The 27,981-nt window shown below is 36.0% G+C and overlaps 1 long non-coding RNA gene across 1 annotated transcript in view; it reads left to right on the top strand.

Moving 5' to 3' along the window:
- Window positions 1-27,981, top strand: part of LOC150102054 (uncharacterized) — a 112,686-nt gene that overhangs the window by 12,685 nt on the left and 72,020 nt on the right. Inside the window, exon 2 of the long non-coding RNA XR_016549037.1 lies at window positions 1,172-1,251. This is a non-coding gene — a long non-coding RNA (uncharacterized LOC150102054). The remainder of the gene's footprint in view (window positions 1-1,171; window positions 1,252-27,981) is intronic.

Raw genomic sequence — 27,981 nt, 5'->3', positions numbered from 1 at the left:
CAACGCATTCACCACTTTCTGAGCAAATAGTTGAGTAGTAATGCACACATAAACAGTGGTGGTTGGCGGTAGATGGCATTGGTGTAGTTGCGGCCAGTTGGTGATTGAATAGTGGAGACAGAGTTGTAGAGCAGGTACCCTCCCTCAATGAGTCCTTGGACTCCCTGGAGTTATAATAATAACAATAAACTTTTTCTCATGTGAGCATGAACTAATGTAAGATTAGAAATAAGATATAAGATGATCATCTAAACTGTATTGTGAATTTGTTTATCTTTTTGTAACCCAATAATAATTAAATTTTAATAAACCTCTCTATCAGTTCAAAATTTCTTTGCCTTTTCTTCTGTATTATGTGTGTGTGTGCATGCACACATGTGTTACCAATTTTCTGAAGCCCCCTGCACTTTGGTATTATTGACATGGTCCATACTCTCTTTTTACTTGTAATCTGATCCATGTCCAAAGTGATTACACTCTACTGCCCTGTATAATGGTACTACTGTATCATATTCCTACCTGTCAGTCTCTCTCCCTCCACCCCTCTCATTATGTCCACAATTCTATGAGCAAACTGTCACAATTTTTGTGATGCGCCCTTCAATCCATAACTCCCCATCAACCTCCCCAGATCTTTCCTCCATTACCTCCTGTTCAGATATTCTTGCAACTTATATCACAATTGTTTGCTGTTACTCTCTCCAGTCTAGCATTATCCTCTTTGTTCTATTGCATTTATAAAAACTGTTTTATATGAGTTCAAGGAGTGGTATGATAGACTTTCCTAGGAAGGACCTCCCACAATGAGTCTTTTGACTCCATGGAGGCCTGAATAATAATATATGTAGGCTTAACATTTTGTCATACTTCTGTATATCACTTGGATTGTATTACAGTTTTTGAAATGTTCAGTGCCCTCTGTGAAAGCATTCCATAATAAACAAGGTATGGTATTACAGCCTTGTTGGCATTGCATTTGATAAATTATGTTATTTAATTGATTTTCCATAAAGTTGGTGATTTTAATAATTGTCCTCATTCTCAAATCTTTGAATTTCTGAGCTTTCTTGTTTTGTTACTGATTTGTCATTGTACTTTTGTTAATGGTATTACTGATAAGTTAACCCCTGTTAGAAAAAGATTTGATAACTAAACCTGTTTCTTATTTCAGATTAGGAAAAAGTGCATTTATAAACAATAGCCATTGAGGACCTGACTGTAAGAGCACTTACATTTGGCTAATATTGAGTGGTAAGAAACAACTCTTTCCCAAAATCTAAAATTTCAGTTTTAATTTTAGATAACTTTTTAAACCTAAATTATGAAGTTAAACTAAGTATTAAACCAACTTCATATAATACTTAGTTTTTGTTGTCTTTTAAGGGCTCATTTAAGAATTCAAGTGCCTCCATAACCATAGCGCAGTTGGAAGAAAGACAGTACATTGTGCGCTTCGATTGGAAAAATTTGATTCTCATTCTGATGAGTGGAACATTTATATAGGCTTTTTCAGTTGAAGGTGAGTTAGCCAATTTCACAGAGAGGTGGAAGGTTTTTTCCCTTCTGGAAACTTGGTTTTTCATCCTGCATACAGGCAAATTGGCCATCAGAGCACATGCAGTTTACAGACAAAAATTACTGCTGCTGTTGTTGGTGGTGTTGGATGGTAGATGGCATTGATAGTAGTTCTGTGTAGTGGGAGTATTAAGTAGTAGGAGAGATGGTGAAATTTGTGTAGTAGAGTAGAGTAGAGTGCCCTCCTGATGAGTCCTTGGAGTTGTCACATAATAATAATAGATTATGGATAATCACATTATTTAATAATAAATTTAGTTTAATCCTTTATCCAAGTGTGAGCAAAGAAAATTTGCACCTGAAAATATCTTCAGGTGCAAATGTAGTACAACACTATATTCAGGACTGAATATAGTGTTGTACTACATTACCGGAGTAGGTAGTACAACAGCAGGCAACTTGTAGCAAAGGTGGAGCAAGCGACCAGCACTCTTATCCCAGTATTTCCCATAATGCAAAACACATCTCCTTGCAGATATGTATAATGTTATGCATTAAGGGATTGGCAACTACCCAGACTAGTTTCGACCTTTATTGAGGTCTCTTCAGTGGGAGCCAGGCCCAGAGTTGGAGATACCAGGCAGAAGCAATAGCGAGGTCATCTTTACCTATAGGAGTTGCCAAAAGGTGTGCCACCTTTTTTTATTAAATTACTCTGGATTTAGAGAAAGATGTTGAAAGTTTATTTTTCACTTGGTTAGACTATAATAAATTTAGTTTAATCCTTTATCCAAGTGTGAGCAAACAAAATTTGCACCTGAAAATATCTTCAGGACTGAATATGGCGTTATATTACCTTACCGGGGTAGGGAGATACTGGGATAGGAGTGTTTGTATCTTGCTCCACCTTTGCTACGAGTTACCTAGTGTTGTACTACCTACCCCGGTAAGGTAGTACAACACCATATTCAGTCCTGAAGATATTTTCAGGTGCAAATTTTTTGTTTGCTCACACTTGGATAAAGGATTAAACTAAATTTATTATAGTCTAACCAAGTGAAATATAAACTTTCAATCACATTATTTGTTTAAAAGTGGTCTTGTACAATATATCTTGTAATATTTTTATGAGATAATTAATGAAGGAATTGCATATACTGTGATTTTGTGTTATTCAATCACATGTGATTAGCAGTATTTAAGTTGCATCAAATGGATTTAGATATCAGATTGATAGATTAAATTGACAGCTGGTATGGATATCAGAAAAATGTGCACAGGAGAGCTGCTTTCAGTGAGGTTCCATAGAGCTAGTGCTCAAGCCATTACAATTTATCTTTTGTTAATCTTTCAAATCAATTGTAGGAATATTAGGAATTGTAGGAAACTGAGAAAGAGGGTGAGGAGTGGTTTTTTTGCATGGAGGGTGATTGAACCATGGAATGCATTGCCTGATAGAGTGGTGAAAGCGAGAACGGTCAATGCATTTAAGGAGTGGTACGATAGATTTTGTGTTTCCTAGGAGGGACCTTCCTCGATGAATCTTGATAGACTTGTGTTTCTTAGGAAGGACCTCCCACGATGAGTCTTTTGACTCCATGGAGGCCTGAATAATAATAATAATACTAATATATTTGGTTGTCTGCAGGTGAAGTGGAATTGAATTGCTTTGCTGATGTGGCATTTCTCAAATAGGTGAAAAGGTGAACATGTATTTAAGTGAAGATGATAGTTTAATGTAGCTAAATGAAAATTATTGATCTTCGGAGTTTACAGATGAATTTCCCCATGCTCTGCTAATGGTTATGCTGAAGGAAGAAGTCAAGATTTTGCAGTAATGGTACATAGGAAGTTGAAGGTCAGGAGAAATATTGCAAAAATGGTGGAGACAACTGGAGGATTTGTATAATATTGAAATAAGCTGATTAACAGAGATTATGATGTGATGGTTTTGTTGTATAAGGCCTTGACCTGATAACATGCAGACTGCACATTTCTGATCATCTGGATTTTTAATGAATTGTGTATGGTGGAAAGCAAAAATTATATCAGAACTGTGTAAGAGCTCTGAAATTAGATTAAGAGGATGCAATCTTGCAGAGTTTGGAAGAAAAGGGAAGAGTGAGATATGAGATAATTAAGGCATGCATACATGCAGGACTTGACAGATACACTTGCCTGTGGGAAGTACATTTTGCTAGCTAGCAAGTAGCTGCAGAGAGAACTAAATAGAAGACCTCTTATTTAATTTAAAGAAAAAGTTATATTTTCTTTAAATTAAATTAAATTTAATTATTTCTAAACAGAAATCTTTTTTAAAGAAAACACTGCAGCATCACTAATCAATTGATGAAACTTTTATTAGCTTGTTGGAACATATCATTTATAAAATGGGGAATCTTTGAACACATTTTTTGCCTGCCAAATAGCATTTCCATATAATTTGTTGAGCCTTTTATTATTATTATTTTTTTTTTTTTTTTCAAAAAGTAGAAAAGGTGAACAAAACGCCAAACTAGATGTTTTGTGCAAAGTGGTGAGTGTGTAGAATACCTAGTGGGATGTCAAGAATGTTGACAGTAAATTAGTTAACATGTGGTACCTAGAGCAGACTACCACAGTATCTGGTCTCTTCTTATACCATGCATCTCTAGTAATAATAAAGGGCATCACCTTACAAGGATGCTGTTATGTCCCTATCTTACGATTTTGTTTGTCTTAAAATTGCCTTCGTCTATATTCTTCTAACTTCTACTTTCAAGACATCACCAAAATTTCTACTAATATCTGAGTTATTATCCCCCGTAGTATCCCTAGTATTTGTATTTTAACTGCACCCTTTGGGATATTTAGTTTAAGATATTTTATACATAAACAGAGAAAAGGAGCTCAAATATCTGAAAGTGTAACTATTGCAGTCGTGACACTATTTCTTGTTACTCAACATTAATTCCTTAAACTTCCCGTTTCTTTACATTAATTCCCCGCGTGATTAGGCTTGAATGTTTCTAAACGGTGCATTGGATTAGCAAAATCAGACAACTATTTTACCATTAGACATAATGTTTATTATTTCTCTAAGCATGATACATATCAATCACTGAACTAAATTACTTACTAAAATTTGCTTAACACAAGTAGTTGGGCTATGATTCGACAAAAGTTACTACGATCATGCCGCCACAAAATTTCATACAAAACATAAATTCACTTAACATGGACAAATTAGATTACCACACACTATAAGTTAAGGGGATAAAAATCCCTTATTGTTTACTAAGATGAAAAGCCAAAAGGCTATTTTTTTTCTGGCGAGGTTGATATAAGTTAAGGGGATAAAAATCCCTTATTGTTTAACTAAGATGAAAAGCCAAAAGGCTATTTTTTTCTCGCGAGACTTAACTTATACTTAACTCCCCTTAACTTATATCAACCTCGCCAGAAAAAAATAGCCTTTTGGCTTTTCATCTTAGTTATTACCACACACTATTAGATTATTCAACTTCAAGTACACTAACAAAATCATTAACTACTCTAGCACATACTTATGACAATTCCGATATTTTCACATAACACTAGGCATTCAAATTCCTCAGGCTACTTAATTACTCAATTCACACTAATCAAACTCATTATTAACAAAACCATTTACTTCATTAACACACAACTATGTCATTAACTTTCCTCTGACAATATAGTAGGCACTCAAGATTCTTAGGACAATTAATTATTCACAAATTATCAACACTAGCTAGCTTACTTTTAACACTCTCTATCAAATTCTAAAGTCCTATTATAATTTCTCCCTAATCACCTTAACAGTTCCATATTATGACAATGGTACCTATCACAAACAACTTCTAGTTAACATAAGACAAAATTCACAATACCTTTCTTTAGCTTCACTTACGGGCCTTTACCTTCTACTGAACAAACTTGCTTGCATAACTTCTTGCAATTCAGGGCTATATAAACATCTGCGCGGTCGGCTGTACTATCCGAAACGAGGACATCGATATTTTCACAGCTTCCTATGACTCTATGGCATATTTCGCTTTCTACATAGGAATACGGGAATAGCTTTCCCGCTCACCTTCGATTCCTTGTTGTGGCATGAGGATATAAGCCATATCTCTCCACTCAGGAACACCGTGAAATCCACTAGAAAACCAAACTAAAACAACCGCGACTATCCAAACGTTTCTTCTCCTCTCACAACAGGCAATAAGGCCTCAAGCCTCCTTGACTATCTAAACGTCTTCTCCAAAACCCAAAGGAGCCTACTCTCTCCTCGAAAAAAGCCTCGAAGGGGGGGGGGGGGTTACCAACCCTTTTATAGCTGCTTCCCTAACGGCGCCCTTTCTTACTTCTTTTTCCCGCCTCCTACTTGTTTTCCATCTGTCTACCAATTGGGTAGCATTTTGCCGCCATACGTCGTTTTGATCGGCAACTCGCAACGAAGTTTCTATCCGGGTACAGGCCCTAAGCGATATTCCGTTATTTCTCTTGTTAGCCTCTATATTAAGCCCTTTCAAAGCACTTTCTCAGAATTCTACTTAATGCTTAATCTGTAGCCTCTCACATAGCGTATTCCATGACTCATTCTTTTCCACTTATGTACTTAACTCTTTCATTCTTAATCGCATTACTATATTAATTCTTAGTTAGCTACTTATTTAATACAAATTCCTTGTTTAGTCATAATACATCTTAATACATTCTTTTCTTTTGTTATCTTAACTAAACAATAGACCTTTACATTTTACTCAATTTATACTGGATGCAAGAATATTATATTAATTAAATTATTCCTTTTATGCAGGGGTTTTTATTTATGTTATTTATTTTTCATGTTACACCATGATAACTAAATATTTTATTTTCAAGATATCAGGTGTAACAATGCTTCCATGGTAGAAATTTAATAAATAAATCATTATTTTGGAATGAAAGTTTATTAATTTTCTTTTGCTACAACCTTTATATAGGGCTCTTTGTGTGTGTGTGTGTGTGAGTGAGTGAGTGATTATACATAATTCACTACACTAGCTCATCCACTAAGCTAACAATATTCCGATATTCACTAACTGTTATGGCAAGGATAATGTTTCATTAGGGTGGAGAATGAATATTCTTAAATAATGAGAAAGAATAGTTCATGGAATAACTAAATGTATAAATCATAGTACATCTTGGTACAATGCCATGGCTTGAGAAGCTACAAGGAAAGAATGTCAATAGGGGATGGGAGGTGGTCAAATATTGTTGAGAGAAGGAATATTAGATTTTATACTCCAGATCAGGAGGATAAACCAAGTGGAAATTAAGGTGGATGAGTAAAGATATAAAGCAAGACTTAAAGAAAACACTGTGGAGAGAATATAAAGTAAAAAGGATATAAAGTAAAAGGTTGATCAGCATATTCATAAACAGTACAACATGCAAGCAAGAAGGGTGACTAGTATGGTAAGAAATACCAAATCAGATTTATGAGAGAGAATTAGCTAAGCAGGCCAAAGTAAATCCAAAAGATTTTTTATTATTATTTTTTTTATGTAGAAGTAAGAGGAAAAATAACAATGGTAGGATGGTGATAGAAGCAAAAGAAATTTTTGAGTTGCTGAGTGATCATTTTGCAAAGCAGAAAAAAGTGCCTGTGTACACTTATGTTGAAAACACACTCTTTGTGCAGATCTGAATTAAGAATGGGACAAAGTGTTATTCTGGTAGCAGCAGAAGCCAAGCACTGGTTGACTAATCTGACAGAAATCTTGCATTCTTTGCACACATTTGTCAACTAAAAGAAAAATGCAAGAGAGTATTAAATCTCCTTTGCACACTATTGAATGGGGTGCACATATATTTTTCCTTGCTACTTCTGTATCAAGTGCTTATGCATTCAAAGCTGGATAATGGATCTCAAGTCTATGATTCTGCAAGGCAGAGTAGCCTGTACTGGTTGAATCACATCCATCATAAGGGTATATAGGTAGTTACTGGTATCTTTTACACATCACCTGCTCACTCTTTATTTGAAGTAAATGAAATTGTTTCTAAGTGATAGAGCTTTATCACTTAAACAATTGTCTCCTTAACTATGCCCTAAAAATAAGGTCTCTTCTATCAATCTCCTCATGTCTGAGGACTCGTGACCTTACTGATGATGCTTTGCCATTTCTTTCTTCCTTGTACTTCTCTTATTTTCTCTGCATTGGGAGGCTTAATACCACATATGTCAGACTGCCATACATCCTTATGATATGCATGTTAAAGAGATCATCCTACAACCTCTTATGTCAACTTTTGAAAGAGAGTTTGCCAAATGACAGTTCATCAAAGAAATAATTAATTGAAAAGACATTCATTGCAAAAGCAACTGATCGGGAAAAAAAAACAATTCATTGATAATTTTTTATGTATTCCTGTCATAATTCATTAAAATCATAATTTTCTTGCAAAATATCATTTTAAAGTTTTCAGTAACAATACCTAACATTACCTGAAATGCAGACAACATAATTAGGGATTCATAGAGACTTTTGATAATGTTATTGTATTTTCAAACAATTATTCTGTAATTGTAACTGTTACTCTATGGTGTAGATGGTGATTTATCTCTAGACAAAATTGAATTCAAAATTAGCAGTGTAGATCTTGACTAAAAAATTTCATTCAATTTCAACTAGCAAAAAGAGTTGACTATAATTATTATTATGGGTATCTCCATGGAGTCAGTAGACTCATTGCGGGGGAAACCTAAACTATCAAAACAATATCTCGTATCTCTTCTTGAATTCATTTACAGATGAACTCGCAACTGAGTCAGGCAATGCATTCCACTCATTCACTACCCTCCAGGCAAAAAACCTCATTCTCAAGCTCTTGTTAAACAACCACACTTTTCCTTAATTTCCAGGGATGACCTCTAGTTCTTCCATCACTATCACATCTGGAATATTTCCCCTGTATCAACTTATAAAAACCTTTTAGTTATTTAAATGTTTCTGTCATATCCTCTCTTTGCCTATCAACCAACCTCTGCAAGCTCTCAATCTATCAATGTAGGGAGCATTTTTTACATTACTCACCAACTTAGTACTCTCCTCTGAGCCCTCTCCACAACCTCTCCATCTCCAATGAATCCAGGTGACCAGACTTGAGCACAGTAATCCAAATGTGGAAGAATCAATGCCTTATAAAGGAGAATAATAACCTCTTTATCTCTGAATGTTAGTGTGTTCTTCAATAACCAAGTAATCCTATGTGCAATCTTGGACACCTTAGCAATGTGTCCTCTGAACTTCATCTCATTATCTACCAACACCCCCAAGTCCCTAGCCTCATCAATCTCTTGGAGTACCGTGCCATCAATGTAGTACACAGCTGATAATCTTTTAATTTCAAAATGCATAACTTTACACTTTTTTCACATTGCACTGACATCCATTACCTTTTGCCCATTTTGCCAGCTTATTTAAATCATCCTGCAAACTCTCAACATCAGCTTGATTTTTTATTGCGCTACCCAACTTTGCATCATCAGCAAACAACTGAACCCTTCATGCCATTTCCTATATCATCAATGTACAAATTAAACAATAACTGACCAAGCACAGATCCCTGAGCCACACCACTGGTCACCCACCTCATCGTGGACTGTGCTCCTCCATATACCACTTTCTGGTATTTCTCTCTGTGATCTATTCTTTAATCCATATCACCTAGTATCCATCCCCATCTGCTCCAATTTGCAAAACAGTATTCCATGGGGGTATCCTGTCAAAAGCCTTAGCAAAATCCAGAAGTACCATTGTGTAGCCATTTCCTTTGTCCAACTTAGATGTCATTCAGTTATAAAAAGTTAATAAATTGCTAAGGCAGGATCGACCTTTAACAAAATCATAATAAATTTAGTTTAATCCTTTATCCAAGTGTGAGCAAACAAAGTTTGCACCTGAAAATATCTTCAGGACTGAGGCAAGGTGGTGCATCTGTTGGCAACTCATAGCAAAGGCGGACCAAGCTCTCATCACTCCTTGTCTCAGTATCTCCCACTTGGATAAAGGATTAAACTAAATTTATTATAGTCTAACCAAGTGCAAAATAAACTTCCAACATCTTTCTCTAAATCCAGAGTAATTTAATAATAAGGTGGTACACTGGTTGGCAACTCATATAGGTAAATATGACCTCTCCATTGCTTCTGCCTTAGTGTCACCACTTCTGGGCCTGCCTCCCATTGACGAGACCTCAATAAAGGTCGAAACCAGTCTGGGTAGTGATCCTTTCCTTAATGCATAGCATTATACATGTCCACAAGGAGATGTGCTTTGCATGGTGGGAGATACTGAGACAAGGAGTGATGAGAGCTTGGTCCGCCTTTGCTATGACTTGCCAACAGATGCACCACCTTGCCTCAGTCCTGAAGATATTTTCAGGCGCAAACTTTGTTTGCTCACACTTGGATAAAGGATTAAACTAAATTTATTATAGTCTAACCAAGTGCAAAATAAACTTTTAACAAAATCATGTTGGCCCTATAGAGTATGATATTCTGATCCACCAATTCTTGAATTCTGTTTTTAACCCACTTTTCCAATACTTTTACTACCACACCGGAGATGGTGATTGATCTGTAATTAACTACCTCAGTCTTAGAACCACCTTTATGCCAAAGAACTACTTTGCCTTCCTTCCACTCCCTACGGACCATACCAGAGTTCAAACTTAAGTTAAATAACCAAGTAAGAGGCGTTGACAATTCCTTTGCACATTCATGCAACACCCGAGCTGATATTCTGTCTAAACCTACAGCAGTGTTTGCATTTAAATTCTGCACTATACTAAGTACTTCTGATTTATTAACTTCAGTTCTCACATTAGTTATTGCTATAGGTACAGAGATATCCTCACTTGGGTGATAGACTTTTGAAAAGTGATCACTTAGTAACTCTACTATTACATCTGAATTGGTCACCTCAATACCATAAGCACCCACTAAGGTTATCCTTCCAAAGTCATTCCTTTTATCCTTTTACTTGCCACATAGTGGAAGAACTCTTTGGGATTACCCATGAACTTCTTGGCTAAGGTCTTCTCATAATCTGATTTAGCTTTTCTTACTATGCTGGTAATCTTCCTAGCTTGAGCCTTGTACTGATCACCTTTCTCCTTGCAAATTCTCCGTAACATTTTCTTTTTTTGCAGATCAAGCCTGATACTACTCATCCATCTAACACCTATCTTGTTTATCTTCCTGACCATGGGAATACATTCTGATATTTCCTTCCTCAAATACCCGCTGATTTTATCCCATGCACTGCTAACATCTTTCCCCTGCAATATGTTCTGCCATGGGATGGCTGTAAGCTCACTCTGAAGCTTGTTATAATTACCTAACCTGTAGTTCTGTATATACCCCCCCTTCTTAAGAGAGAAATCCACAAATTTTGCAACCTTCCAAGTCAATACTACATGATTACTCTTGCCAATTGGAGGAATTAAAATTGAACCACAGATAACATCTTGTATGTTTTCGAAATCTCAAAGTTTATTGAATTCCCCTAAGTCAGGGTTATTGCAGTATATAATTTTCACATGTTGTCCCTTTGTAGTCCTGACAGTTGAAACGGTTCAACAAATTTTTGTAAGGGTTTCAAATAACAAATCTGAGTAAAATTCATCTCATAATAACTTGTGTTTGGGCATCACATAATAAAATAATAATAACAGTTACTATTATTATTATTATTGACGTGCTCTCTTGGTTGGCCAGTGGTTAGCTTATTTGCTCTCTAACCAACAGGTCATGGATTCGAATCCCACTGTGGGCATGGATGTTTGTAATTGTCTTTAGGTAGGAGATGAGGTTCATCTCCCAGTGTGAGACTACTGTCCCACTTATTGGAGGGCTGAGTGGCTTGAAAAATTTCATTTGTTTGGAACTCTAGAGCAAGGTTTCTAGACTATGTAAAAATAAAACAAAAAAAAATATAAAATTGATAAAAATGGGGTGAAAAATCCTTAGTCCACCCATGGTACAAATGTACTGTAGGTTTACTAATAACTTTTTGTGATTGGGATCCACACATTAAAAAAAAAATCCAACCAAAGGTCCAGGAAGCGATACCATAAAGTTCAAAGATATTAAGCAACACATGGTTAGCCCAGGTCTCATCATACTAAAATTTAATAAATAAAATTTTTGAAACTGGACATATACCCAACACATTAGCAACCTTCCTAATCACACCAGAATACAAACAAGGGAAAAGAAATTCAGTCAACAACTGCAGACCTATAGCCACACTATCAGTTATTAATCAAATTATGGGGAGGATCATTCTTAAAACTTGCTACTATATATACAGAAACATTTGATATCATTTCTAAAACACATATGATTTCCAGAAGAGTAATGTAACAAATATCTTCTAGGATTCCATAGGTCTGTCTATTGAGCATTGTCCTAGATAAAAACAAAATTATCATGGTCTTTATTGATCTGTCTACAGAATTTGATACACTAAAACATGCAACACTTCTTGCAAAGCTAAAACACATTGGAATAAGTGGGCATCTGTACACATGATTTGAAAATTACCTCCAAATAAGAAAACAAATAACATTCATCATCAGATCACCCCATAGTACAGAGTTACCTGTAACAGTACTCCCTGTTCCACAGGGAGCTGTTCTCTGTTCAATGTCTATATGCATTATATCAACTGGCTACCTTTCAAAGGCAAGACCTTTCAGTATCCAGATGACACAGCAGTGGGTAGTTTTGGCAGACTGGTCTAAAGAGAATGGATGTCAGTTTAATGTGGCAAAGTGTAAAGTTACGCATTTTTGGATGAAAAGATTAGCAGCAGTATACCACGTTGGTGGAACTGTACTCTAGGAAATTGACAAAGTTAGAGATTTGGGAGTGTTGGAGGATAGGGAGTTGAAGTTTAGGGGCACATAGCAAAAGTGGTTAAATCAGCTCATCAGATCAATCACTTGGTTACTGAAGAATACTTTGACGAGCAGAGACAAGCGGGCTATTGTTCCTCTTTATTGAGCCTTGATAAGACCTCATCTTGACTACCGTGCCCAGATCTGGGTGCTAGAGTATCTTTGTTATGGAAAGGAGGTAGAGAGGATCCAGAAGCGAGTGACCAAGATGATATCTAGTCTATGGAATGAACCTTACAAGAACAGGTTGAAGATCTGTGGGTTACAGAAATTGGTTGATAGGCAGAAAAGGGGTGATATGATTGAGACATTCAAATTACTGAGGGGTTTTACAAGATTAACTCAGAGAAAATTTTTCAGAATCTGGTGGTGCAAGAACTAGGGGCCATCCATGGAAACTGAGCAAGAGTTAGCAAGGGTGTTAGAACTAGATTTTTTACTTGGCGAGTGGTGAATGAGTGGAATAAGCTGCCAGAGTCTGTTGTGGGTGCCATGACTATGAATGAGTTCAAAGCAAAGTATGATAGATACTGTGCAAATGCTGAATAATTCTTGACATGATGTTTAGGGCCTCCCTTGATGAGTCTAAGGACTCCTTGGAGTTGCCCGTAATAATATGACATCAGAGGGCTCACCATAAACTGCATTTGCCTAAACTCTGACAATCCAAAATCTATGATTGCAGAAATATTCAGCCAGCCAGTTGATGATGAGTACATAACAATCCAATATCTGCCCTCCTACATACAAGACAAATATATAAATAAAACAACCACTATTACACAGGTTGAATCATTCCCAACTGTAACTGCTCAAACAGCAGTGTATTTTTAGTATGCTTGCATGCCTTATTTCTGTGAGATGAAACGTTTATTATTGGTGCGTGTGCATGGTGAACTATTTTTTTTAAATCTTATTTTATTTTGTTAAAATAACATATAATTATTTATTATTATAGATACAAGGCTGAATTATGACGAGTGTCACTGTTGAAAATATGAAAAAAATAATTTTTTTTCAATTATCGTTATATGAAATAAATGCACTGCGATCTAACGCCGATATATTCGTTTGTCGTTGTTGCACGTTACGTCATTAAATACACTGCCACTTGGGCAGTGTATCTTATGCCTGCGCTCATTATTTCTGTGAGATATGAAACGTTTATTATTGGCACGTGTTCATGGTGAACTATTTTTTTGTAAATCTTATTTTATTTTGTTAAAATAGCATATAATTATTTATTATAGATACAAGGCTGAATTATGATGAGTGTCACTGTTGAAAATATGGAAAGAATTATATTTTTTAATTATCGTTACACGAAACAAATGCACTGCGATCTAACGCTGATATTCGTTTGCACTTGTCATTGCTATTGATACGAAACTTTTTATTATTGGTGTTTGTTCGTGACGAGGATGAAATATTTTTAATATGTAAATTATTTATTAATAAATTGTCCCTAATCAGTTTATAATAATAAACTGATTAGGGACAATAAAGTTTTTTGGTATGTGCAGCACCCCCATTTAAAATTTTCACCGGCTGCCAGTGCTGCAGACACCATGCTCTCCGGCGATGCATACAACCATTCACAAAACCTGCTGCTCACACCCTTCTTATACAGCTTCCAGAAACAACCTCTTGTTCTCCACAAATATCATACAATTTTATAAAAAAACCTCTTTAGCGTTAATCCTACAACAACCCCTTACTAACTTGTATGTCTGTCTTGTACCCTGTGTCTTATACTGGACAACTATGTGAAAATGCATTAAGATATGCTATAATAACTTATGTTTTTTGTGCATTATATAAACTAAACAGATTAATATATCTGCAGTTTAAAATGATAAAGCTGATCTGAGAGCAAAGAGATTATGCCAACTTTATCTGCACTGCAATAACAGCACATAAAATATTAATATCTAAACAGTTATGCTAATAAATTACTTTGACACTAACTATATACCATATAACAAGAGCTCAGAGTTTGGAGCTATAGCATGGAAAGATGAGTTGAGCAATAAAGAAATAAATGCTGCATGAGAACTGACAAAGAAATACTTGATAGCATCAATGTGTGAATGTATTCTGAAGGTGGAATACGATAGGTGTAAAATGGATGAATGAGGGGATTAATGAAATAAAGAAAGAGAAAAATGCACTGTTGTACTAACTGGCTTCCACTTCAGCGATGCCATCAGATTCATGTTTATACTATTTGTTTCGTGTTTCTCATACTGATTCAGGGTATATATCTGACCTGTTGGCAATACCGCACAAATGAATATGCAATTATGGATCAATGTCATCCTTAAATAAGCTTAACACAAGCTTTGAGGATGCATACAATTGTATTATACTTCATCTAGAACATCGCTTCCCAAACTGTGGGCCATGGGCCCCCTTGGAGCCGTTAACTTTGTTGTGGGTGCCGTGAAATAATGAAAACAAATTTGAAATGTTTTAAGATTAAGTGTGGCATGTCAAATGTGTATGTAAGATGTTAAAAATGTAATATTTGCATTTGATTTTTTGTGATATTCGCTGTGTATGTTTTGTATTGAATATAAATATTATAATAATATATGTCTGTCTTACGAATTTTTTTCCATGGGGGCTGTGAAATATTTAAATTTTACCAAGGGGGCCTTCACATCCATAAGTTTGGGAGAGCACTGATCTAGAACACATTATTAAAAAAAGATATCAGTTATTGTAAAAAAATATTTTACCTTCTGTAAATATAACATTGTATGTACATAAAATTGCAGACTGCAGCATTGTTATTTATGTATGTTTATATAATAAGTTACTCAGTGTTTGTGCTGAATCTTTGGAATGAATAGAAAATGTAATAATAATATTTTAGTTGTATACTTGTAAATACTCTGTATATGACTGTGATAATAAATTTATTGTATTTTAAAAAAACTATCATGAAAGTGGACATCAAAAATATTTCTGTAAAAAATAAAAAAAAAATCTGAATACTCATAATTTTTTGCTGCATATTAGAAATAATTATGAAGTACAAACTGAAAAATGTAATATTATTTATCTTATTTAAAACTGCAGCTAAAAATTACGATGATTATTGATGATAAGAACATATGATTTGTTATGATTAATATAGTTAATAATACATTATATTTTTATGTCAATTAAAAATCTGCGATGATTATATCATTAGTACAATCCATTATGAACTATACATAAAGCATAACTATCAAAATTTCATCATCATCAAATTCCTGATATGTACCCTCAAGGGGATGTACAGGATATGATATTACTACATGAAAAATTTACATCATTACTAACTTCCCATTTACAATACTCCTTCAAATCAATCTGTTACCTGTCAACATTATCAGATCTTATATTTCTATCTTTTAAGGAACTTTTTACTGGATCAATCAACTTATGTCATGGTCTTATTTTGGGTCTTTTTCCTGCTAACCTGGTAGAGAACACTTGTTTTGCTGACCTTTACTTTCTTATTCTGTTTAAGTAACCATACCACCTGAAATTAGCTCTGCTAACACCTTCCTGGATGCTAACAATGTCCAGTTCTTTCCTAATATACTTGTTTTTCATATGGTATTGCCATTGATGCCATCTGTTCACACCTTTAATCCTTTCAGGATCTGTGGTCTCTAATCAAATGTTTTATTTCTAATTCAGCTCTCAGATCCATAAGTTAAAATTGGTTTGAACACTGTCTTGTATACAGCTAATATAGTGTTTTGACTAAGTTATTATTATCCAGGCCTCCATGAAGTCAAAAGACTCATTGTGGGAAGTCGTTTTTAGGAAACACAAAGTTTATCATACCACTACTTGAACCCATTGACCGTTCCCTCTCCAACCACTCTCTTAGGCAATGCATTCCAAGGTTCAACCACCCTACATGCAAAGAAATCACTTCTCACCCTCTTGCGCACAACCTCCTTTCGTAACTTCCAGGGATGGCCCCTTGTCAATGCTCCTTCCTGCCGTTCCACCAAGTGAAAGAACTCTCCAGTGTCAACCCTGTAATCACCTCTCAACAGTTTAAAAAGTCTCGATCATATCACCTCTCCTTCTTCTATCCACCAAACTCTGCAGTCCACATTCTCTCAGCCGATCCTCATAACTATCATTATACAGTCCTGAAACCATCTTTGTTATCCACCTTTGTACCCTTTCCACAGTTAATTTATCCCATTCAAATACTGGGGACCAAATCTGAGAAGAATAGTCTAAGTGTGGTCTGATCAGAGTCTTATACAATGGGATGATAACTGTTTTATCTCTGCAGGTCAGTGTCCTTCTCATTATTGCAGCAATCATCTGTGTTACCTTCACCACTTTTGCAATATGTCCCCTAAATTTCAGGTTTCTATCAATTATCAACCCCAGATCTCATGTCTCCCCTACTTCCTCCAGTATAACTCCTCCCGTAGAATATGCAGTGTCCCATCGATGTTTCCCAAACCTCAAGACCTTACATTTTGCTGCATTAAACCGAACCCCCATTCATTTGCCCATCTGTCTAGTTTATTCAAATCCTCTTGCAGGGCTGCCACATCTGCAGTATTACTGATAACACTTCCCAGCTGCATATCATCTCAAACAACTGAATGTCCTGTTGCAATCCATTGACAATATCATTGATATAAAGGTTGAACAATACAGGTCCCAGTACTGAGCCCTGTGGAACCCCACTTGTAACCTTCTGCTTCCTTAATATTGCCCCACCATACACAACTGTCTGATACCCATCAGTCAGCTAATCCTGAATACATTTGACTAACCCGACATTTAAACCCATGTGCTGCAATTTAAATATCAGCTTATCATGTGGCACCTGTCAAACGGCTTTGTAAAATCCAAAAAAAAAATCGCAGTATATGCCTTTCCATCATCAATTGCTCTTGTCACTTTATTATAAAAGGCAATCATATTACTAAAGCAACAGCACCCTTAACAAATCCATTTTGATAATCACAGATAACATTACCCTCATCTGCCCAACGCTGTATATAGTCTCTCACTAATTTCTCCAAGACCTTACTGATGACACACAAACAGGCCTATAATTAGACACTTCCAGTCTGCTGCTGCCCTTATGCAGTGGCACTATCTTACCTTCCTTCCATTCCCTGGGCATCTCTCCTGCATCCAGACTTTTATTGAAAAGCCAGGTCAACGAAGCCATCAGTTAGCACATTCTCTGAAAACCCATCCAGTCCAACAGCTTTACTGGTATCCAGAGTACTCAGTATTTCGAACACACTCTCCTCTAAACCCTGAACCTGCCCTGTCCCTCTAGTATTAAAACCTCCTCCAGGATGAAATACTCCAATAAAGTGCTCATTCAACAACTCCACTATGTCCTCTGCATCAGTCACTCTATTCCCATTTTTATCCCGCAATGTCATCCTTCCACAATCGTTTCTCTGCCTATTGGCCACATAGCTAAAAGGTTCTCTCTTATTTCACATAAATTTATTCATTTGACTTCCAACCATACCAGCTTTGTTGATTCTGTTTTCTCTTTCCATATATAATTTACCATCTTAACTAAAATTTATGCCTAAATAGCTGAAATGTTTTACTTGTTCTATAGTTTCTGCATTCACAATGCAGTTGACATTTTCAATGCTTATTTTCATTGTCTTTGTCTTGTTATTGCTTACCTTCATACTAAATATATTACAACAGTTATTCAATTTAGTCAGTGGAGTCTTGCAGACTTTTGCTGGATTTATTTAGCAGTATAACATCATCTGCATAAAGTAAAGAGCCAAGATTAACATCTCCAATTTTGATATCAGGTTTAATACCACTTTCCTTCATAATGTGAACCATATAGATAATAAATAACAGAGGGGATAATGTACATCCTTGTCTGACACCAGATTTAACATAAAACCATCTTCCTGTACTTCCTTCAATTTTAACTGCTGACTTACAACTTAAATAAAGACTAAGTATTGCTTGATATAATGCCCCATTGACACCTGTAGCATTTTGAATAGCTTTTCTCTTGACAGCTTGTCATATGTTCCAGATCTACAAAACTTAAATACAGTTTTTGTTATATTCCCATGATTTCTCAACTATTTGTCATAAAGTGAAAATCTGATTCTGGCAGCCTCTATTTGGTCTGAATCCAGCTTGTTCTTCTCCAAGATTCCCTTCCACAATCCTTCTCAACCATTTCTCAAGTATACTTGCATATATCTTACCAGGAACACTCAGCAGAGAAATACCTCCGTAAGTCTCGCATTCAGTTTTATTTCCCTTTTTATAAGGGATACTATGGGAGCTCTACTCCAAAGCTGAGATTAACATCTCCAATTATTATTATTATTACGTGACACCTCCAGGAAGTCCAAAGACTCATCAAGAGAGGCACCTACTCTACAAGTCTGCCTTCACCACTCAATCCACCAAATTTCAGGTTTTGATGAGTTTATCTACTTCAATTATAGATATGTATTCCTGATTGCATGTCTGTTGAGTGTGTTTTACTACTGTGCTATCACCGATTGTTTTGTTTAGCAATTTTTCGAAGTAATTACTCTATACATCATGGATATCTTTTTCTATGTACCCAGTTTTGATTCACCTTTCCCCAACAGTCGTTTCTTATCAAAATTGAAATGAATGGCCATTTATTTCTGCTTCTGTGTTTGGTTCTTTATTATTATTATTAACACCAAATCTCGAGCCTCTATAGCTCAGTCGGTATAGACGAAGCCCTTTGGCCAGAAAGACCTGGGTTCAGTTCCTGTCTATGACACAAGGAACCTTTATCTAGTCTCTTTCGACTAAAGATATGTTTACTGGTCTCATATGGAAGTAGAGGGTTTTTTTTTGGAAACGCCGGTTTTTCATTCTTCAGAACAGGCAAACAGACCATGTGAACACACACAGATCTACAGTCAAAAATACATACTTAGAAGTCCCTCATTGGCAGGCACAACCTCAACTGATCCTAAGGGACAGATGAGGAAAAATTTGGGAGAACCCCACACAATAAAAGCAACACCAAACCTCCATGCATTGCAGGAGGTAAACTGTTACACACAAAGCCCATCAAACTGTGCTTTAAACTCATTCAATATATCAACATTTACCACAATGTCAGGCAATACGTTCCACTCGCCAACCACTCCATGCAAAGAACATGCTCCTTATGTCACTGCTCACACCCTCCTTATACAGCTTCCAGTGAGATTCCTTTGTTTTAACCCTTCTCCCATTCTAGGAAAAATTTCTTCTACCTTAACAGATAACAGTTCGTTATCAACGTAAATGTCTCAGTCATATCTCCTCTCTTCCTCCTATTCATAAGGCTTTGCAAATTGTATTTCTTCAGTCAGTCCTCATATCCCACATCCTAAAGATGACTTACTACCTTATGCTTCTCTGGACACTTTCCACCATATTCTCATCACCCTGAAAACCAGGGGACCAAATCTGTGCACAATAATCCAAGGCAATAACGAGGCCTGATCAAGGCCTTATAAAAGGGAATCAGAACCTCTTTATATCTACAAGTTAAGGTTCTTCACATCATTGCTTTAATCTGATGTGATGTTTTCACCTTGTGTAATGTGACCTCTGAACTTAAGATTCTTGTCTACCACCAGCACTCCAAGGTCTCTTATCTCCTCAACTTCCTCCAAAATTTTCTTGCCAAGTTTATACTTTGCATCCCATTGTTGCTTACCAAATTTCAGAACCTTACAGTTTGCAAAATTGAATTGATAGTTCCATACTTACTACACTCATACAATCTATTCAAGTCCTCCTGTAAGGCCATAACATCTGCTTGATTCTCTATCACTCTCTCCAGTTTTGTATCATCTGCAAATAGTTGCATATCCCAATATCATTAATATACAAATTAAATAACAATGGTCCCAATTCACTAGTCTATCATCCAATCCCATCTACTTCAATTTAGTAACCAACTTGTGGCAATCTATCAAAAGCTTTCACAAAATCTAAGTATACCACTGTATATTTCAATCCGATCTGGCCACTGTCAGTGGCCAGATCGGATTGAAAGCACCAGTTCTTGTTTGATCACTGAAGTTAAGCAAAACCTTAGCTCAGTTAGTACTTGGGAGGTTGACAACCTAGGAACCCTGGGTGCTGCTGGCATTAATAATTTTGCCGGCCTGGCTGGCCGAGTGGTTAGCATATCCATCACCACTAATATTTTCACAGACAATTACAAACATCCATGCCCACGGTGGGATTCGAACCTGCAGCCGCCTTTTGGCTAGAGAGCAGATACGCTAACCACTCAGCCAACCAGGCCAGCAAAAAATTGCTATGACGATATTCGATCCCAGTTCTTTCCAACCAAAGGGCTTTGTCCATACCGACTGAGCTACGGAGGCCCTATCATCAGCATAACCTTCCCCTCACTTCTTGCCCTTTCTATCCTTGCAAAAAACATGCTGTACTCTTCCATTTCTATTCCTGTTAGGACATCATCTATCATTTAGATATTATTTGTGGAAAAATTTCCATTTTACTCCTCTAAATAAATATAAATTTTTATGGCTATGAATTTTCAGCCCACCCTTAAAACCTGGGTTTTAAAATTCGCATAACTCTCGTCTCGCCCGCAGTTTTCCCACATCTCTCTATCTCCACATTTCTGCTCCCCATTCCTCCTCCTTTCAGTTATACTTCAGCAGTAATACAAATGTATATTTCCATAACCCAAATGCCACTGAATGGAAGACAACCAGAAACATCCTACAAAGGTATGTCCAAAATTATTCTTCTCATATATTCATGCATCTGTCTTTAAAACATCAGTAATGCACTAAAAATTGAGTAAAAAGCCAATGACATAAAAAGGGTTACTCCTAGGCAAAAATAGCCATAAAAATTTAAAAATCTATTATTTATTTTTCTTCCTTTTTTTTTTTACATTTTAAGTGAATTAGTTTGCATTCTGTGTTTTATGTCAATAATGTGCAATATTATTAAAGTGAACAGCACTTCAAATATAGTTTAACAAACAGTTAGCTTTATTTATATTTAAATTGCGAGACGAATTAGAAGCATATGTAACAGTCACAGATTAAAATAATCTGAATAAATAATTAACTCACATAATGCAATATTGTAATGAAAGTAATAGTGGATATCAGTAATAGTGCACCACAGTTGGCTATGCCCTTCACCTGGTTATTTAATGAGTCTTGCAGTGGGTAGGGTTCCTAATGAGTGGAAAGAAGGCAAAATAGTACCAGTCCACAAGCATGGATCTAGGACAGAAGTTTCCAATTATATAGACCAGTCTGTATAACTGCAGTTCTGGTCAAGGTGTTGAAGATATTGTTAGGAATAGAATACAAGATTGGGTTGATGGTCAGCATGGATTTGTAAAGGGTAGGTCCTGTTTTAGCAATTTACTTGCATTTTATAATAGGGTAACACGTGTGTTAGATAAGTGAGAATCATGTTAAAAAACATTTAATTTTCTTGACCAAAAAGCTCTGGAATGACTTTCAATGGGATTATATTGATCAAGTGCATATAATAAACAACTATGTTATACCTACTAGTTTTACCAACTAAGGCTGTTGGCATCTTCAGGGTACATAACTGATGTAAGGCACTAAAAAGTAAAAAACTGTTACAAACTATAATCAACCGATTCCAATTATATTAAACAAAGAACAGAGCGCGCACAATACATGCATAGAGCGTGCATGATATCACTTGTTGTTATTTAGGAACGTTCTATAGTTGGCACTATAATTCAGTTCTGGCAAGTTGAGGGATCTAATAAGGGTCTTCCAGATCACGGGCAAGATTAGTCCTTGGTTCCTGTTATAGCATACAATTTATCTGTATACAGCGGGCAACTGTTGTGGCTTCCTTTCATTTCTCAAGAAAGAACCATACCATAGAGTGGGATACAAGCACAATTCCTTACATGGAGGAGGACTTCTGCTCCCGAATTTTTAAGGGTGCCACAACAGTTGCCCGCTGTATATAAAACCTTAACAGGAACCAAGGACTAATCTTGCCCGTCATCTGGAAGACCCTTGTTAGATCCCTCAACTTGCCAGAACTGAATTATAGTGCCAACTATAGAACGTTCCTAAATAACAAGAAGTGATATCATGCACGCTCTATGCATGTATTGTACACGCTCTGTTCTTTGTTTAATATAATTGGAATCAGTTGATTATAGTTTGTAGCAGTTTTTTACTTTTTAGTGCCTTACATCAGTTATGTACCCTGAAGATGCCAACAGCCTTAGTTGGTGAAACTAGTTGGTATAACATAGTTGTTTATTATATGCACTTGATCAGTATAATCCCATTAAAAGTCATTCTGAGTGAGAATCACATATAGTGACATTCTTGGACTTTGCAAAAGCATTTGGATTACTACATGATAAGTCGATGTACAAGTAGCTGCAAAAGGATGGGAATAGATACTATACTGGTTGGATGGATCAGAGATTCATTCTCTGAATGATACCAGCAGGTTGTGTATGATGGAGCAACATCGCAAAAAAAGGAGGGTAACCAGGGACGTACCCCAGGGTTCTGTTCTTATGCCCCTGCTGTTCAGTGGCAGCTAGTTAAAATTTTAAGTGAGGGTGCTGCATATACAAAATAAAAATTGTCATAATTCAGCTTTGTATCTATAATAAATAATTATATGTTATTTTAACAGAATAAAATAAGATTTACCAAAAATATTTCACCCCCACCATGAACACACACCAGTGATAAAAGTTTCGTATCTCACAGAAATAATGTGCACAAGCATACAATTTATCTTTAACGACACTGCTCGTCAAGCAGTATCGGGTTCACTTGTTACGTTCAGTGACAAGTGCAAACGAATATTGGCGCAAGTCTAGCCGTGACTGACAGAAAGTAATAATTCCAACACTGCGTTAGATCTCAGTGCATTTGTTTCGGGTAATGATTATTGAGAAAATATAATTCTTTTCATATTTTCAACAGTGACACTCATCATAATTCAGTCTTGTAATAAATAATTATATGCTATTTTAACAGAATAAAATATGATTTACCAAAAATATTTCACCCTTCCCACAAACATACACCAATAATAAAAGTTTCGTATCTCACAGAAAGAATGCAAGCAAGCATACAATTTATCTGTAGCAACATTGCTCAACAGGCAGTGTCGGATTCAGTTGTTACGTGCAGTGACAAGTGCAAACGAATATTAGTGAGCCTAGCCGTAACTGACCGAACGTGATTATTCTGACACTGCATTAGATCGCACTGCATTTGTTTTGTAATCTTAATCGTTAATCAAACAATTCTAATTATTGGAATTATTACTCCAAAATGCAAGATGTTGCAACATCTTGAAATATGAGGATTAATAAAGGATAAATAAAGCAGAAATATGAGGCTGTGTATTATAACGATGATGCTGTACTGCAGGAAGTGGACGAGATTATAGATTTGGGAGTGATGGTTGACAGTAAACTGAAGTTTAGAGGGCTTATTGCTAGTGTTGCAAAGGCTGCCTGTCATAGTGCTGTTATGATAAGGAGTACTCTAACATGTAGGGATAAGGAAGTGGTTGTTCCACTGTATAAAGTACTGGTCAGACCATACTTGGACTATTGTGCTCAAGTCTGGTCTCCTGGTTTTCAGTGTGATGTGGAGACATTGGAGAGGGTTCAGAGGTGAGTGACTCAGGCAATATCAGGTCTATGAAGAGAGGTTGAAAAATATGTGGATTGCAGAGTTTGGTGGATAGAAGGAAAAGAGGTGATGTGTTAGGGGCATTTAAGTTAGTGAGAGGATTTTGTTGGATTAATTCAGATGAGATTATAAAAAGGGTAGAAGGCGAGAGGGGAAAAACCAGAGGTCATCCATCAGTGGTGCACTCAGGATTTAATCTTGGGGAGGGGAAGCCAAGTTAAGTATATGATTTGAGATTACACACTATGCATTGCATACAACCTATGACCATCTGCAGTGATCGCCAATACATGATACCCATGATCTCCTTTGGCCTGACTCAGGCAAACGAAGTAGCGCTGTCCGACGGAGCAATATTTTGTTCGCCTCTCGTTCAACAGTGACCATGATTCCCGAGAGCTATAGGGTATTCCCATCTTATGTGGCTGCTAATTCATAAGTAGTATAGAAGTAGAAAACACAACACAATATAAATAAAAAATAATAATTTTAATTAGGAAAAGATTTTTGGAAAATTTTCTAGTGTTTTATCCTTTTTCTTTTTTTGGTGTGCCACTGTCATCCATGGAAGTCATGTAAGAGTGTGGCGAAGAGGAGTGTGAGGAGTACTTTTTTTTTTATATGGAGAATTGTCAGTGAATATGTTAATTCCAGGAGTGTTGATGATTTTAAGATTGAGTATGATACATATGTTGTCAGTTGAATGAACCTCCTTCAGTTGAAATTATGCCCTCCATGAGTCTGTAGACTTCCTGGAGGGCATAATAATAATTTTTATTTACTAAAATTTCAAAATTTTTGTTTTACGTTTATTTTTATTATCTGAAATAAATTTTTGACTTGAGATTATAAATGAAGAGACGTTTTGAGCTGGTATAAGAACAGAAAGATTAAGTATTATTAGAGGCTCATTTATCTAGTTTACACAAAGTTAAGTATTTTAAACCTGATGTACCAAGTATTCCTGCAGATATTTCTAGTGCCATTACACATAATCCTGATGTTGCAGACTATGAAGTAGAAAATATTCCAGTAGATATTCCTAAAGCAGCTACATCTGATCCTTATATTTCAGACTACTACATAGAAAAGCATAAAAAAATTGTTAGGATGTAGTTACAGATTTGATATTGAGAAGTTCTTTTGTGTAGTAGAACAAGAGGAAGTCAAGCAAGGACAAGACCTTGAAAGTTTTTTTTCCACTTGGTTAGACTATAATAAATTTAGTTTAATTATTTATCCAAGTGTAAGCAAACAAAGTTTGCGCTTGAAGTATCTTCAGGACTGAGGCAACTCATGGTAAAGGTGGACCAAGCTCTCATCACTCCTTGTTTTAGTATCTCCCACCATGCAAAGCACATTTCCTTGCGGACATGTATAATGCTATGTATTAAGGAAAGGGCCACTACCCAGACCAGTTTCGACCTTTATTGAGGTCTCGTCAGTGGGAGCCAGACCCAGAGTGGTGATACCAAGCTGGAAGCAGTGGAGAAGTCATATTTACCTATACGAGTAGCCAAAAGGTATCTCACCTTCGTATTAAATTACTCTGGATTTAGAGAAAGAAAAGTTTTTTCCCACTTGGTTAGACTATAATAAATTTAATTTAATCCTTTATCCAAGTGTAAGCAAACAAAGTTTGCACCTGAAGTATCTTCAGGCCCTTTCCTTAATGGTAGTGGCCCTTCCCTTAATGCATAGCATTATACATGACCACAAGGAGATGTGCTTTGCATTAGGGGAGATACTAAGACAAGGAATGATGAGAGCTTGGTCCACCTTTACTACAAGTTTCCTCAGTCCCGGAGTCAAATGGATGATTCCATTTGACTCCAAATTGCTTTATCTTCTTTGCTGTATACAGGTATACGATCTGCCTTTGCTGTCAACAACTCTTTTTTTTTTCTTAATATCTCTCATGCACTAACGATATCCCTCTTGATCCTCATAATCTTGTTGTTATTGTTATTATTATTCTAAGTTTAGTACTTTCCTTCCTCTTCTTGTTCTGATCATTTTTCTTATCCTAAGATTCTTTAAACATTTCTCCAATTTTCTCTGATCGATTTTCTAATAATTTCTTTAAATCAGGATATTTTCAATATCAGACTATCCTCAGGTGTATATTTTCAACATCACTACTGTAACATTTCTGCTCAGTAGGACAAATGTTCTCCTCAGTCAACCACAAGTCAACTGTGTTAACTTGTGCTTTAGACTGCCTTATTGTGCCTATTTTTTGGCACCATTTTTACGATTATAAACTAACCATATTTCTACAGTTATATCACTAAATGCACTAATATAGTAAGCCACTAAAACCTACACTAATATACTACACAATCAGTGGTGTAGCTAGAGCTCTTGCCACCCCTCTCAACACACACCAAAAATATTACAAAATGTCAAAACAACGTATAGAGAAATAAATTAAAACACTATGTTTATTTTTGAAGTAAAACTTTGATTTCAACATTCTAAAATGTTATTTTTCTTGCTTTTCTGTTAGCAAAATCGTCGATGACATTGGCAAAGTCTATTTCATAGTAACCTAGGTATTTCTTAATCTATTTTATTTAGAAAAATTCCTCTCACCACTAGCAACACTTACAGCAATTGTGAGGAAAATTCACAGTAGTATTACAATATTTGGAACTGAGTTCTCAAGACTGTATTTAGAATTAACTGCAAAAGTTCAAAGGTTCAAATTGCCACCCGGGGCGGACTGTCTCCTCTGCACCCCCCCTAGCTACGCCACTGTACACAATTAATCTAAGAAAACTGAAATCCAAAAAATCACTGATCTTACAGGAGCTTCATAACATTAGATCTACACACCAATATACAGTGCTACAATCTACATACCAGTATACAGTAAATAAGGTGCAATAGCTTGTACCTTATTTACTTCCACCAATTTGTACATGTTTTCAAAAACCTCCTCATACTTATTGTATATACAAGTGATATTGGAATAATTTGACTTAATGTTATGTAAAGCTGCTTTTAATGATTGGACTTCATTTCTCTAAAAAAAAAAAAAGGAGAGAGAATGACCATTATTCAGGTCAACGTGGTTTTTTCTTCTTGGAAAACTCAGGATTTTCATCCTGCATATGTGAAATTCGGTCAAAAATGCAGGGAATTAACGAACAAAAATACCATTAGTAGACAGCAGATAGAATGGTCTGTAGATGGTGGACAGCGTGCACATAGACAATGGATTACATGTAGATAGTTGCATAGTGTGGTGTGCTTCTTTGTACTCTGTGAACTTTGAAAACAGGAGCTAGTCTGCATTATGAATGCTGATATCACCAAGGAAGATTATCTCTGTATTTGGATAATGACTGTATGTGATCAACTTTCAGAGTTGATCACATAAAGAATTAAAGAAGTGAGCATAGTCATCAGAATTAGGAGAATAATAAAGGATTGGACAGCAAATGAAGGCAATAAAGTGAGGGAAGGAAATTTTAAGCCAGAGCACATTTCAGGTCCTAGTAACCTTTTGGCATGGAATATCAAGACCTGATGCACATGTTCTACCTATCTTATAGAAAGCATCAGGTGTGATATAATCAGGAAGGTGAAGTGAACTGTAGTTGCAGAGGATACCATTTAAGGTTCTGGAGGAGTAACACATCTGGTTTTGATGCCTATAAGTAGTGCATGTAAATGATGTTAGTAATGAAACCCCCTGCATGGCAGTAAAGTTATTTTCAAAGTCATTTTCGAAGGGGGTATTTGTGGAACTGCAAGGCAGGTGATT

Source organism: Typopeltis vanoorti, chromosome 11, assembly GCF_054136105.1.
Source record: "Typopeltis vanoorti isolate ZY-2024b chromosome 11, IOZ_Tvanoo_1.0, whole genome shotgun sequence".
NCBI classification, from domain to species: Eukaryota; Metazoa; Arthropoda; class Arachnida; order Uropygi; family Thelyphonidae; genus Typopeltis; species Typopeltis vanoorti.
Note: the sequence above shows the minus strand (reverse complement) of the source record. Positions and strands in the feature narration are given on the sequence as shown.